Consider the following 16,473-nt stretch of genomic DNA (forward strand, 5'->3'; position numbering starts at 1 on the left):
CTATGTTCATCTCACTCACATTGTCAAGCTTTCACAGGCTTGCCCTTCAACCACCATCTCTCAAATAACTAAACAATGGTATAAAAACTATACTAAACTAAAGAGGCAAGTCCCTGAAGGACCTACCATCTCTAGAAGCTCAGCCAGCAGTTCACTAATCCTTTAAAAATACAGTTCTTAACCAAACTCTGACCCTAAGATGTTGCTTGGGTCTTCATCCCTATTATTGCCTTATTAATTTTTAAAAGGCAAGCATTTCCACAGTTACACTGGGTTTACAGCCAAAAAATAATAACCTTTGTGGTTTTTTAAGAGTTCACAACTTTGACCTATGTGCATCACCAGAGAAAAACACTGGGACTATCTTTTAAAAAGAGAAATAGAAAAGAAGTATAGTCTGATAAGAATGGATACAGTGAGGGGTGGGGCACAGAGGGTGGCATATTTCCAGGAAAGTAGATAGATGCATGGAATGTTCGTGCATGACCTCAGGCATGAGGAGGGCAGAGTCATCCTTCTTTATGACCCAACTTCATCTCATATTATTCTGTAAGAGTACAGTGCCTCATTTTCTTCAGAGTTCAGGGTTACAACTAGACAACAGCAGAGGAAGAAAAGAAAAACAAGGGGGAAAAGGCCATTTTTCCAGGATCTCAGAAATGGAGCTCAGTATTTCTATAACATCTTAGTGGGTCTTGAGACACAAGCTTAATGTTTTTTCATGAGATCCCAGTTTCTACTGCATGGAAATGTTAACATATCACTCATGTCACAAGCCAAAGAAATAAAATCCCTGTCTGTCTTTATTTTAATACCACAGGATAAAGAATCTGAAGTCCATCAGATCCTCAGAGAATTCCAAGGTGCTCTAAGAGTGATCTAAATTTGGGCCATCTCAAGGTAAAGAATAGTTATGATTTTGGCTCTACCATTTCACTAATTCTTGCCTTAACAATCCAAAACAGGCAACCCTGCTATAAAAGAATCATCTTAAAATCATCAAACAGAACTCACTTCCCATTAATTCTATAAACAAGATACTACTTCTTTTGCCTCCCTACCCTATTAGTCTCTGCCCTTCCCTCTAGGAAAACTAACAAAAACTCATCTTCCAAGATTTCTTTGCTAGTTACTAGCTACCACAGGTACTCTACTCAACATCTACACCATTTTATAGACAGCATCAACTCATTTTTAGGGTGATCTGGGAGACTGGAAGTCATGTCACTGAAATTTCTAAATTAATTATTTCATTAAACAATTAGTAAAATAGTTTCATTGCTGTACCATGGGAACAAAGAGATCTAAAGAAATGCACAAACAATAGCAAATCTTACTCTTTTAATCACAAATAAATTTGGGTATTATTTTAATTTTTTGAGAACAAAATGTGAGGGAGGAAAAACTTTTGCACTACTCTCTTTTGTTCACTGACTGGGGACTTGTGAATGAGACCAGCAGAAGACAGATTAACAAGGCACATGATTTTTATTAATGTCTTAGGTGCACAAGAGTTCACAGAAAAGAAATGATACTCAAAGTAGTTGGACTTGGGAGCTTATATACCATTCTAACAAAGGAAAGGGGTTGGGGCTTCAAAGGATGATAAATTGTGGGAAAGTGACTAGAGAATATACAGTGGAGCCAATGGAAGACAGGGTTGTTTTGGTAGGGTTGTGTATGCAGACTCATCTTAGTGCAACTGTCTATCTCTGATGATGAATCTCTCTCTTCTTCCTGGTACAGGAGAGGAACACCTTCACAAAAAGAAATTTACACCCTGCTTTTAGGCAGAAAAGGGGAAGGTAGAGAGCTCTTCTTACATCTGTGGATTCTCAATTGCCTACAGCTCAAAATAATCCTTATGCCAAAGTGGCAGATTTTGGGGTGGCATATCTTGATCCCCTTCAAAAATCTTTCCAAAACATACTATAGCCAATCAAAACATAATTTAATCTTTTCCAAAAAACAGGGTCATCAATAGGAACTCCAATTAATATACCACATGACAATATAGATTAGTTCTTATTACTTACTTCTTCCTTTTCATAGCAACCATGTTGGAAAACAGAATATAGGATTTGTATTATAAGTAGAAGAGTTAAGATGGCATAGTATGGGGACCCTGAGCTTGTCTTAGCCCTGAAACACAGCTAGATCAGCATCAAACCATTTTGAATACCTAGGGAATTGACCTGAGAATTAAAACAACAATCTACATAATTGGAACCAGAGAACTTGGCAGGTACATGGTGTGAAGAAGTGACTTGGGGGAAAGAAAAGTCATGAAGCTGCAGAGGGTAGGAAGCCATTTTTGTCAGAGAGAGAACAGAGAGAAACAGAAAGGGTTACAGTGCAGCACATTGGGATGGTGCAAGAAAAGCACTCCCCCTGAAAGTAGCTGGAGAGAACGAGAGAGAGAAGGAGTGAAAACACTCGCAAGGGACTGGACAAAAAATCTGTTCCCCAAAACCACTGATGGGGAGAAAGGAGAGGGTTTCAATACCACCAGGATTTTATAAACAGTGGAGTGCAGAATCTGAAGTTTCAGATCTTAGTGCCTGGTGGTGCTCTGGCGAGGAAGTAGGGTGAATCCCCAAGAGCAGGCAGCAGGGTCTGAGGGGTCTGTGTGCCACATGGGGAGAAGTGATTCCCCTGCTTGGAGAGCATTTGGTAGCAACCATATGGCCTCCTTGCCAGCAAAAGTCCCAGCGGACCCTGGAGAGCAGCCACATTTACTGATATTAGAACAAAGACACCAGAGGGCAGCAAAACCTGGCACCAGTTGTGTGTTGTGATTTGCCATGAACTCTGGGCCTCTGCCACTGCATGGTTACATGCATGTTTTCTGGGACAAGCTGACCTGGCCATTGCTTGGCAAGACCCTCTCCCAGAAAGTCAGTGGAGGTCCAAGCTGTGGGTGTCTCTGAAGTATGGGAGTCTGAAACACAGCCCCATTTGAAATAAAATTCTGGAGGAAGATGCCACCGGGCAGGTGGACAGCTTGGACACAGAGTAGAGGTAGGGAGCAGATGGAGGCCTGAGACAAAGGAAGGCTGCTTGATCATGGGTCAGCGAGGATGTAGGGTTCCTGCACCAGACACTAGAGAGCTTGGTGAGGCCACTTTCACTTCTAGCACATGCGCACATGTGCACACACAAGGAACAACCCCAGTGAGCTAAGCAGTGGCACCAAATGGAGAACAGAGCTGTTTTACCAAGCCCCACAAATTGGCAACCTCGAGGCACATCCTCCAGAAGACCAGCACAAATTCCTTCCACCTGCTTAGTTAATGGACTATAGCATGCTGCAAACTTTCAGTTCTAGGGAAAACTGGATGTAACTTCATTAGGGTTTCATTCTTTTTGCTGGTTCATTTATTTATTTGGTTGGTTTCTTTGCTTGTCTTTGCCTAGGTTGTTTTCTTTTTTCTTTCCTTCTATTTCTCAGATACTGAAAAAAAATTCCATTTTATGTAGTTATTTTATTTTGTAATCTATTTTATTTTCTTTGTTTTATTTTATTCTATTTTATTATTTTAAAAAAATAATTAAATTTTTTTTTCTTTCTCTTTTTTCTCTATTAATCTTCCTTCAACAAGTAGACTAAAACACACCTAGGATCTAGCTTCCTTTGATTTTTTGCTTCATTTTTAACTTTTAAATTTTAATTTTTCATTTCATTAATATTTTTCTTCCTCCAAAAATGAAAAGATGGAGGAATTCACCCCAAAAGGAAGAACAGGAAGATGATGGCCAGTTAAATTCTGAACTAGAATTAAAAACCATGATTATAAGAATACTAGATGGGGTTTAAAAAAAAAGCATTTAAAAGACCAGAGAATCAATCCCTTTCTCTGAAGATTAAAGAACTAAAATCTAGTCGACCAAAATTAAAAATGATATAACGATATAACCCAGATTCAATCTCAAATGGATGTTGTGATGGCAAGGATGGACAAACCAGAGCAGTGAATCAGTGATACAGAAGATAAAATTATGGGATGCCTGGGTGGATCAGTTGGTTAAGCATCTGACTTCCACTCAGGTCATGATCTCACGGTTTGTGAGTTCAAGTCTCAAATTGGGTGAGCTCCTGCCCTGCTTCAGGTGAGCTCAAGCCCTGCTTTGGGTGAGCCCCACTTTTCTCTCTCTCCCTCACTCTTTGACCCTCATGGGATTCACTCTCTCTCCTTCTCTCTCTCTGTACCACACTCACTTGTGCCTTCTCTCTCAAAATGAGAGAGAGAGAGAGATAAACAGTTAATGCATTAAAAAAAGAAGATAAAATTACAGAAAATAATGAAGGAGAACAAAAGAGGGAAAGAAAGGCAAAAGCTCACGATACAAGACTTTGAGAACTCAGTGACTTAGTAAAAAGGAAAAATATTCGAATCATAGGAGTCCCAGAAGAGGAAGAGAGAGAAAAAGAGGCAGAAGGTTTATTTGAGTAAATTATAGCAGAAAACTTTCCTAATCTGAGAAGGATACATACATGAAAATTCAAGAAGCACAGAGAACTTTCATTAGATTCAATAAAAACCCACCATCACTAAGGCATATCATAGTCAAATTCATAAAATACACAGACAAGAGACAATTATGAAAGCAGCAAAGGAGAAAAGAGTCCTTAACTTACAAGGTTCTCAGCAGATCTGTCCACAGAAATTTGGCAGGCTAGAAAGGAATGGCAGGATAGATTCAACATGCTGAATCAGGAAAATATGCAGCCAAGAATTCTTTATCCAGCAAGGCTTTCACTGAAAATAGAAGGAGAGAGAAAGAGTTTCTCAGACAAACAAAAGCAAGCCATGCAAGAAATTTTAAGGGGGACTCTTTGAGTGGAGAAAAAACAAAAAAGACCAAAAGCAACAAAGACTAGAAAGGACCAGAGAACATCATCAGAAACACCAACCCTATAGACAATACAATGGCACTAAATTCCTATCTTTCAATAATCACTCTAAATGTAAATGGACTAAATGCTCTAATCAAAAGACATAGGGCATCAGAATGGATAGCAAAAAACAAAAACAAAAACAAGACCCATCTATATGCTGCCTACAAGAGACTCGTTTTATACCTAAAGACACCTGCAGATTGAAAGTAAGGGGATAGAGAACCATCTATCATGCCAATGATTGTCAAAGCCAGAGTAGCCATATTTATATCGCACAAACTAGATTTTAAAACAAAGACTATAACAAGAAATGAAGAAGGGCATTATATCATAATTAAGGGGTATATCCACCAAGAAGTTCTAACAACTGTAAAGACTTATACCAACTCGGTAGCACCCAAATATATAAATCAATTAATTACAAACATAAAGAAACTCACTGACAATAATACCATAATAGTAGGGGACACCCCACTTACAGCAGTGGACACATCATCTAAGCAGAAAATCAATAAGAAAACAATGGTTTTGAAAGACACACTGGACTGGATAGACTTAACAGATATATTCAGAACATTTCATCCTAAAGCAGCAGAACACACATGTTTCTGAAGTGCACAGGGAATATTCTCCAGAACATATCACATACTGGGTCACAAATCAGCCTTAAACAAGTACAAAAGATCAATATCATACCATGCATATTTTCAGACTACAATGCTATGAAACTTGATATCAACTACAAGAAAAACTTTGGAAAGATTACAAATACCTGGAGATTAAAGAACATCCTACTAGAGAATGAACGGGCTAGCCAAGAAATTAAAGAAGAAATTAAAAAGTATATCAAAGCCAATGAAAATGAAAACATGACAGTTCAAAACCTCTGGGATGCATCAAAAGTGGTCATAAAAGGGAAGTATATAGCAATCCAGTCCCAAAGGAGGAAAAAATGTCTCAAATACACAACCTAACCTAACACCTAAAGGAAATGTTAAAAGAACGGCAAATAAAGTCAAAACCAGCAGAAGGGAAAAAATAAATATTAGAGTAGAAATGAATGATAAAAACAAAAACAAAAACAAAACAGTAGGATAGATCAATGAAACCATGAGCTGGTTCTTTGAAAGGATTAACAAAATTGATGAACCCCTAGCCAGATTTATCAAAAAGAAAAAGTAAAGGACCAAAATAAATAAAATCATAAATGAAAGAGATGAGATCACAACAAACACTGCATAAATACAAACAATAGTAAGAGAATATTATGAGCAATCTGGAAGAAATGGAAAAATTCCTAGAAACATATAAACTACCAAAACTGAAACACAAAGAAGTAGAAAATTTGAACACTCATAATCAATAAAGAAACTGAATCAATTAATCAAAAAAATCCCAACAAACAAGAATCCAGGGCCAGAAGCCTTCCCAGGGGAATTCTACCAAACATTTAAAGAAGAGTTAATACCTATTCTTTTGAACCTGTTCCAAAAAAATGGAAATAGAAGGAAATCTTCCAAACACATTCTATGAGGCCAGCATTAACTTGATTCCAAAACCAGACAGATACCCACTAAAAAGGAGCAATGAAGACCAACTTCTCTGATGAACATGGATGCAAAAATTCTCAACAAGATACTAGCAAACTGAATCCAACAATACATTAAAAGAATTATTCACCACAATCAAGTGGAATTTATTCCTAGACTGTAGGGCTGGATCAATATCCACAAATCAATCAACGTGATACATCACATTAATTAAAGAAAGGATAAGAACTACATGATCTTCTCAATAAATACAGAAAAAGCACTGACAAAATACAGCATCCTTTCTTGATAAAAAACCCTCAAGAAAGTAGGGATGGAAAGAACTTACCTAAACATCATAAAGGTCATACACAAAAGACCCACAGCTAATATCTTCATTGGGGAAAAACGAAGAGCTTCCCCCCTAAGGCCAGAAACACAACAGGGATATCCACTCTCACCTTGGTTATTCAACATGGTACTGGAAGTCTTAGCCTCAGCAATCAGACAGCAAAAAGAAATAAAAGGCCTCCAAATTGGCAAGGAAGAAGTCAAACTTTCACTCTTTGCAGGCAATGTGATACTCTACATGAAAAACCCTAAAGACTCCACCAAAAAAACTACTAGAACTGATACATGAATTCAGCAAAGTCACAGGATTAACATCTAGAAATCACTTGCATTTCTATACACCAATAACAAAGCACCAGAAAGAGAAATCAAGGAATCAATCCCATTTACAATTGCACCAAGAACCATAAAATATCTAGGAATAAACCTAACCAACGAGGTATAAGATCTGTATGCTGAAAACTATAGGAAGCTTATTAAAGAAACTGAGGAAGACACAAAGAAATGGAAAAACATTCCATGCTCACGGATCAGAAGAACAAATATTGTTAAAATGTTGACACTACCCAAAGCAATCTACATATTCAAAGCAATCCCTATCAAAATAACACCAACATTCTTCACAGAACTAGAACAAACAATTCTAAAATTTGCATGGAACCATAAAAGACCCCAAAGATCCAAAGCACTCCTGAAAAAGAAAACCAAAGCTGGAGGCATCACAATTCCGGACTTCAAGCTGTATTACAAAGGTGTAATCAACAAAACAGTATGGTACTGGTGCAAAAACAGACACATAGATCAATGGAACAGAACAGAAAGCCCAGAAATGGACCCACAAATGTATGGCTAACTAATCTTCAACAAAGCAAGAAAGAATATCCAGTGGAAAAAAGTCTCTTCAGCAAATGGACAGCAACATGCAGAAGAATGAAACTGTACCACTTTCTTACACCATATACAAAAATAAACTCAAAATGGATGAAAGATCTAAATGTAAGACAGGAAACCATAAAAATCCTCCAGGAGAAAACAGGGAGCAACCTCCTTGACCTCAGCCACAGCAGCTTCATATTAGACATGTCTCTGGAGGCAAGGGAAACAAAGGCAAAAATGAACTACCGGGACCTTATCAAGATAAAGAGCTTCTGCATGGGGAAGGAAATAATCAACAAAACTAAAAGGCAATTGACTGAATGGGAGAAAATATTTGCAAATGACATGTCAGATAAAGGGTTATATCTAAAATCTATAAAGAACTTATCAAACTCAACACCCAAAAAACAAATAATCCAATGAAGAAATGGGCAGAAGACATGAATAGACACTTTTCTAAAGAAGACATCAAGATGGCTAACAGACACATGAAAAGATGCTCAACATAACTGATCATCAGGGAAATACAAATCAAAACCACAATGAGATACCACCTCATACCTGTCAGAACGTCTAAAATTAAAACTCAGGCAACAACAGGTGTTTGTAAGGATGCAGAAAAAGAAGAACCCTTTTGCACTTCTGGTGGGAATGCAAACTGGTGCAGCCACTCTGAAAAACAGTATGGAGGCTTGTCAAAAAATTAATAATAGAACTATCCTATAACCCAGCAATTGCACTACTATACTAGGTATACTATACTATGCTAGGTATTTATAAATGCTGTTTCAAAGGGGCACATGCACCTCCCTCTATGTTTATAGCAGTGCTATCAACAATAGCTAAATTATGGAAAGAGCTCAAATGTCCAAAGTCTGACAAATAGATAAGATGTATTACATATATACAATGGAATATTACTCAGGGATCAAAAAGAATGAAATCTTGCCATTTGCAGCAATATGCATGGAACTAGAGTGTGTTATGCTAAGCGAAATAAGTCAGAAAGATAAATATCATATTATTTCATTCATATGTGGAATTTAAGAAACATAACAAGTGAACATAGGGGAAGGGAAGGGAAAAAAAAGATAAAGAGAGAGGGAGGCAAACTTTAAAATACTCTTAAATACAGAGAACAAACTGAGGGTTGCTGGAGGGATGTGGGTGGGGGGATAGGTTAAAGGAATGCTGGGCAACAAGGAGCGCACTTTTTGGGATGAGCACTGGGTGTTATATGTAAGTGATGAATCACTATATTCTACTCCTGAAACCATTATTACACTATATGTTAACTAAGTTGGATTTAAATTAAAAAAAAAAAAAAAACGGATTCAGAGTCTAATGCACATAGGTGGCATTCTAGAACTTCATATGGCTATGTCACCCTAACCATGTCTCTTACCTCCACAGAGGTTAGTGTTTTACTCTGAAAAGCAGAGCAGTATGTTTTTCTCCAAGAAATGCTAATTAAGACTATACAGATAATGCTTGTACCATAAAAATTGATGACTTGAGAATATGACATATTGATTGGTTAGGTCTTAATCACATGATCCAGTCCCGTGCTGAGCCTATTAAAAACAGTTAACAGGCTATCAATAAGAATGGAAAGTATTATTGTAAGGTTTCAGATACCTCTGAGGTATTAGAAGTGTTTATGTTTAGAGCAAATGGCCCTATAATTTCCTTCTCAGTTTGTTTTGGCATCTGTTTTTTCATGATTTTGTATTTCCTTTTTCCCTGCCCGTGTATCAGTTGCTTGTCTGTGTGTTGCTTTGAAGGTACATGTAGTAGATTATATTATTTGTCTCAAGTCTTCACTAAAGCATATGCATACATGTCCTTGCTATGGCTTTATGATGGAAAAAGTACTTTCCCATACTTTGATTTTCAGTGTGACCACAGGCTTTTCATTATCCAAGGGGATATTAGCAGGTGTTTTACAAGCAGAGATTTGAAATGTATTTGTGCAGTTTGACATGCTCACTTGCAGTCCAGCCTTTATCATCAAAAGAAAGAACTCAAGTAGCCAGTTATTGCAATGAGATAAGAGAAACAGAAGCAAACTTTTACTCAACCTGCAGCTTGGAGCCTTAGGTCACTGGAACTTAAACTAACATGCAGATGCAGAAGTAAAAAATAAACGATTTCTGGAAGCCACTGAATTGGTGTTGTTAGGCATCTTTGTTGTGGCATAGCTAACTACACAGTGCCCTCAATCCTTTGGTTCAATCTCACTGGATGATTATACATTTCCCAAGAACAATAATTCTCATCATTATCAACATGGTAGCTTCTACCACACTCCCCACACCATACTTATCCTAACACTACCTTCTTTTTTGATTATTCAAATTGCTGGAAGATTTTTAAATACATACAATTATGTTAGTATTGTGTGATTAAGGATTAAATGGGTCGTAAGAGAGAGTCTGAGGTAGCACTGTCCAGTAGCAATATGATGTGAGCCAATACAGAATTTTAAATTTTCAATTAACCACTTTAAAAAGTAAAAGGTGACAGCTGAAATTCATTTTAATAATGTATTTTATTTAACCCAATATATCCAAGATGTTTTCATTTCAACATGTAATAAAGTTTTTCTTTAAAAAATATTTGTTTTTGAGAGAGAGAGAGCAAGCATGAGTGGGGGAGGGACAGAGAGAGAGAGAGAGAGAGAGAGAGAGAGAGAGAGACAGAGGATCCAAAGTGAGCTCTGTGAGGAGAGCAGAGAGCCCGATGTGGGGCTTGAACTCACTAACAATGAGATCATGACCTGAGCCAAAGCAGGATGCTTAACCGACTGAGCCACCAATGTGACCCATCAACATATAATAAAATTTCTGAGATATTTTACATTCACCTTTTCATACTGGGTCTTCAGAACAACATGTATCTTAACTCTCCTGAACATTCAGAGTAGCCACATTTCAAGTACTCAATAGCACATGGGGCAAATTGCTATCATATTGTATAGCACATGACTGGAGGTTTTCATAAGAAGTGAAATGGAGAGACTTCTGTGTAGAGCTTTACTGACAACTACTAGAATCACTCAAAGGCTTTTATTTCTTCCTTTCCTTTTCTCCCTTTTCTTCCTTCCTTTCTTTTTCTTTTCTTTCTCTCTCTGCCCCACCTCCCTCCCTCTTTCTCTTTCCTTCTTTCCTTCCTTCCTCCTTCCTTTCTTCCTTCCTTCCTTGCTTTTTCTTTTCTTTCTCTCTCTGTCCCACCTCCCTACCTCTTTCGCTTTCCTTCTTTCCTTCCTTCCTTCCTTCCTTTCTTCCTTCCTTCCCTCCTTCATTATTTCTGGCTGGCTGGCTGATCTTTCTATGAATAGAGGTTGGCTTAGACTTGGCAGCATTCTGTGATCTGACCTCAAACTTGTGTTCCTCTATTATTTTATCCACATTTTGATTTTCACTGATTTCTTAGTTTAAAAAAAACAATTACCATAATATTGGTATTTTTCTGAGCTTTGACACTATGTGAAGTGAAATGGGATATAAATAGTATAGGGTTACTTACTGTGCCTTGCTAATATTATTCCTTTAACTTAAAACATTTTTCCTCCCTTTCCCCAGATACCCCAGTAAACTACTTCCTCTAGTCCTTCAGCTTAACTGCTAACTCATCTTTAGGGCTTTGGCTTTTCCTTATCCTACCACACTCCTCAGACTTCTTCATTTGTTTCTAAGTCCTCAGGGAGACTGTAAACTCAAGGAACTACTTCAATTCCTTTTGTGTTCAAACAGCCTTAAGTATCCTATCAAGCACAAGATTCTTCAGCCAAATGGAGGCTCAATAATATTCAGGACTAATGATGAATGGCCATTACTAGAAGATTCCCAGTAAGGAAGTCCATGAGCATCATCTTTTTTTGTCCAGCCCTGGTAAACTCTGAATTCAGCTGAAAACATTATCAGTAAAAGCTCACATGCCCTCACTATCCATGGCCCAAGAATTCCCCTGTGGGTGATACCTGAGTTTTCTTACTCCTATCCATGCACTGCTTGCTGTCAGGGGAGTACAAATGTAAGTTAGGCTCAAAAAGTTACATAATAGAAGTGATTTTTAATATTCCATTTTAGTTTAATTTCAGAAGGTTCAGAACCTCATTTATTTCTGATTATTTTTAATATTTTGGCTCAGAGATTAATATTATGTTTTTATCCCCCCTTTCTTTTCTTGATATTGCTTTCTGTAACCAGGCTACATTGGTTAAAACTCTAATTAGAGAATAAAAGCATGGGTAAATTATTTTTAATATGACTAAGACCAGACTATCTTCATAATAAAATTCCTTTTGTTAATGAATTTAAAATAATCTCAATAATGATTTTCTACTGAAACTGGTAACACCATTGGAATTATAATGATTTCATATTTTTCTCATACAAAGGATAAAATTAATTTTTGATAACGATTTACACTTCTCCCAGATTCAGCACAGATCTACAAATAATTTTTAACAGCCAGGTTGTCCACTGAACATAATGTTACAGCAGAAAATATCTGTGCCATGGTAAGGTTGTGGGATGAATATCCAAAATGTAAGAAAGCTATTCCAAATGCTCATGAAATAAAAAATATTTGAGTCTGACAAAAAAAAATCAAGATGAGTCTATCACAAATCATCCTGCACATCCACAAACAATCAGTAGAAAAGACAGTAAATGAGGATGCTTGGATTTCTTTTTTTCTTTTTACCTTTTATTCTTTGGCCTAATTTTCATTAATATATTTGAAATGATTTTTACTTTATTTCTTGCAAGGTGATTTTCAGATCTTATTTAGAGTTATAGTACTAGGAAGGTAGAAATTTAGAGTCAACAGGGAGTAAAGTGTTACTAAAAGGACTACACATTTTTGGCTTATTTTCAAGATTCTGTTTTGCATTTACTAATACATGCCTTAATTCATTCTAGTTCCCTCTCTCTCTCTTACACACACACACACACACACACACACAGAAAGACAATTATATCTAAGGTGGTATATTGGTTTCATAAAAACCAAAGATACTCAGATAAAGGTTTTTACTTTCTAGTCATAATAAAAGTTGTCGATAAATAATTTTAATAAAGACTTTTTAAAAGATGGAACATAAAGGAGATTTTTCCATGGTTTTAGAGAAGTAAAATATTATTTACGAGGGATAGAGGGGAAAGAAGGATTATTGGAATGAAGAATCAGGGTAGACTTCAAGGAAGAGGTGGCATTTACTGTAGTAATAAGCACTGAGATGTCTAAATACAGAGGTGATGGGAAGTGAAGGGAAAATACTCCCAGCTTCTGGAAGTGTCTGCAATCGAGAAGAGATATTTAATAGAAGAAAGTTGTTACTTTATTTATTATTCATATGTCAACCCATTCTCTAAAATACTACAGGCAACTTAAATGAGTACGTATGAAATTAATAAAACAAGAACTATAAGATTCATTCATTTAAAAGAAAAAAAGCTTACTGAGCACCTCCCAGGAGCCAGGCTAGTAGAAAAAAAAAATCTCTGCTTTCATGTTTACAATCTAGTATGAGAGACTCACAATAGGCAGAAAAATAAATACATAAACAAATCTGTAATGCTATGAAAAAATATAAAGGAGGAAAAAAGAGAAAGAGTAAGCAATGAAGGGGATCATAATAAGCTACCCTAAAATATGCCACTTTTGCAGATAATTTTAAGCTGAAGGCAATGAGAATCGGGAGATGCAGAAAGAAGCCTTCCTGGAGTTTCCCTTATTGGACTAAAAGCAGAAACTTATGAGAAATGAGGACTGCCATAAACCCCCTCTCCTGGGAAAGTTTTATGGTCAAGAAGAAAACGAGGGACTCCTGGGTGGCTCAGTTTGTTGAGCGTCTGACTTCAGCTCAGGTCATGGTCTCACAGTTCCTGGTTCGAGCCCCATGGTAGGCTCTGTGCTAACAAACAGTTCAGGGCGTGGAGCCTGCTTCAAATTCTGTATCTCCCTCTCTCTCTCCCCAACCCCTGCTCATGCTTTGCCTCTCTCCGTCTCTCAAAAATAAATGAATGTTAAAAAAATATATTAACTAATTAATTAAAAAAAGAAGAAAACGACATTTTGGCACTAAGATGGATGTGCACAAGCAAACCTTACTAAAATGGCCCTTACTTTCATTAGTTTACCCCATATATTTACCTTCCCACAGTTTGTCACCCTCAGAAGCATAAAACCTTTTTCCTTTGTCTTTTCACATCTCCACAATCTACTGCTCTTTGTTAGACATGGTATATAAGCTCTCAGGCCAGCTGCTTCTTTGGGTCTCCATTTCTTTTCTAGGAAGGCCCCTTCGTCAATAAAAAATTAATATCAAATAAAGTTTGCATACATTTTCCCCTATTGATCTGTCTTTTCCCAGTCTAATTTGCATGGCCCCAGAACTGATGAGAGTAGAAGCAAAGTTTCTTTCCCCTCCCCTGCACTAGGTTAGAGAAAGACATGCTTTTTTAGATATAAATTGATCAAAGATGTCATTCTGAAGACGCCATTTTTGAGCAGAGACTTGAACAAAATGAGGGAATGAACCTTGAATATGTCATGGAGTCACCATGGTTGGGCCTCTTACATGGTGCCTTGGGCCTCACTGATTGTTCCCAGAAGCCCAGGAGGGAAGCTGCAAAGCTTGTTAAGAACTAGTTTCAGAAGAAACAAAATTTCACTTCCACCTCATTGTACAGGACAAGTGAGTCACTAAGACAGCCCAAATTCAAGTAGAAGAGAATGAGTGCCCATCTCTCAGCAGCAGATGTAGCAAGAATTTGTAGCCATCCTTAATCCTCCAGAGCTGTGCAAATTTTTCGAGTTAGGTTGACATATCTTTCCCTAAAGAAATAATCTACATCGAGGGTCAGCAAACTATGTCTAAGCAAAATATAACCAGTGGACCTACCCACCCCACTGACAGTTTTTATAAATAAAGTTACATTAGAACACAGAAATATCCGTTCATTTACATATTATCTGCCGATGGCTGCTTAAATAGTTGTAACTGACTTCAGAGCCTGCAAAAAATAAAATGTTTACTATCTGACCCTTTACAGAAAAAGTTTGCTGACCCCTGGCCTACAAGAAAGCAATCATGACATTCCTCAATCATTCCACACAGATCTCCAGCAATTTTATTTTCAATCTTGGCTATAGCTCCTAGAAATAATTAACTTTGCTTTAAGTAAAGTGAAGCTAAAGAAAATTTTCAAAACGTACACTGATATCTAAGCAGAAAGCAGGTGCCTTGGTGAGAAAGATAAATGTGTTGAAGCAAATCACACCAGACGTGAAGCTAATAGAAGCAGAGCTGAAAGAAACAGGACCTCTTCACACAACCCAGAGAACTGGGCAGCCAATCCACTACAACCTTCTCAAAGTTCTTTGTTTGGTGCTTAAAATTAAGGAGAGGAAAAATATCTCAAACCTTAAATAAAATGTATTTTTTTCTACAGACTGGATATTAAATCCATTAGAAAAGCTTGGGCTTTTACACTCTTAACAACATTTCAAGCGAGGAAACTCAGGCCCACTTCAAGATGTTTGCCAGCTCTAAAACAATGCAACCATTGGCTAAACTAGAACCTTAACCACTGGATGTGTTTGGCATCGTGCCTATTTGGCATGCCTCCCAGAGACCTGACAAATCACCCCCACCCAGAGTCAAGAGTATAGTGTGAATTAAACCAGTCCTCAAAAGTGGAGGCATCCACTGCACTGGGTCGGACTCATGGTCTAATCAGCCAAATGATCAGTCTCAAGACTATCTCAAAGGAAAGTGAAATAAAGAGTACAACCCTAACTGCTACAGCGTGGATTTTACAAGGGGTATATTAGGACTGAATAGCATACAGTGTCAAAGAACACAATAATATTCTCAGAACAAGTATGCCATTTCTCCAGAAAAAGTCATTATTGATGTTGGAAGGCTTTTCATATGTATCTTCTCACAATGTGAAGTTAAATGTGTGTATGGGGGGAAGGTGCTTAAGGATGTTGCAACACATTGGGTGACTATCAAAGTGACAACTACTAAGCAACTGGTCTCACCTGTTGTGATGAGCTTCCCACCAATGTCCATTCTTGTCAGCCATTATACAAAAATCAAGGGCTAAATCCAGAAACAACAACAAAAATCTAATGGAGATTGTTATTATTAAAAGTAAACAATAGATAATAAAAATTATGTAACAGATGAGGACGTAAGTTTAAAAGCAATCAACATTCACAAAAAAACACATAACAAAGCTTTTAAAAAATCAATTATTTTTAAATGTAAAATGTAAACATAAATGTAAAAAAAAGCAAGAAAGCCTTTAAAAACAATAAATATTTTTAAATGTAAAGCATGAATATAGGGGCACCTGGGTGGCTCAGTCAGTTAAGCATCTGACTTCAGCTCAGGTTATTATCTCACTTCGTGGGTTCAAGCCCCGTGTCGGGCTCTGTGCTGATAGCTCAGAGCCTGGAGCCTGCTTCAGAGTCTGTGTCTCCCTTTCTTTCTGCCCCTCCCCTGCTCACACTTTGTCTCTCTCTCTCTCTCTCTCTCTCTCAAAATAAATAAACATTAAAAAAAATTTTTTTAAAAAGCATGAATATAAAAAAATGGCCTTAATAAACATTAAGTATGTTTAACTTATGATATTAAAATCTAAAGTAACTTCAAAGTAAGGACAACACAAATTCATAAAAATAAACCTAGATTTCAAAGTTAGAAATTAGGAATAAAAGAGATTTTGAATTATAAATAACAAAATGAGCTATTAATACAAGTGATAAAAGGTAAAACTGGCAAAATAAAAAACTAAG

The 16,473-nt window shown here is 37.0% G+C and overlaps 1 long non-coding RNA gene across 1 annotated transcript; it reads left to right on the forward strand.

Annotated features, from left to right (window-relative positions):
- Positions 1 to 594: 594 nt before the first annotated feature.
- LOC122204652 lies at positions 595 to 15,106 on the forward strand. Its single transcript, XR_006195729.1, has 3 exons — positions 595 to 688; positions 821 to 900; positions 14,721 to 15,106. It is a non-coding gene; the product is annotated as an uncharacterized LOC122204652 (long non-coding RNA).
- Positions 15,107 to 16,473: the final 1,367 nt, after the last annotated feature.

The sequence above is a fragment of the Panthera leo genome, chromosome D4 (genome assembly GCF_018350215.1).
Source record: "Panthera leo isolate Ple1 chromosome D4, P.leo_Ple1_pat1.1, whole genome shotgun sequence".
In the NCBI taxonomy this organism is placed as follows: Eukaryota; Metazoa; Chordata; class Mammalia; order Carnivora; family Felidae; genus Panthera; species Panthera leo.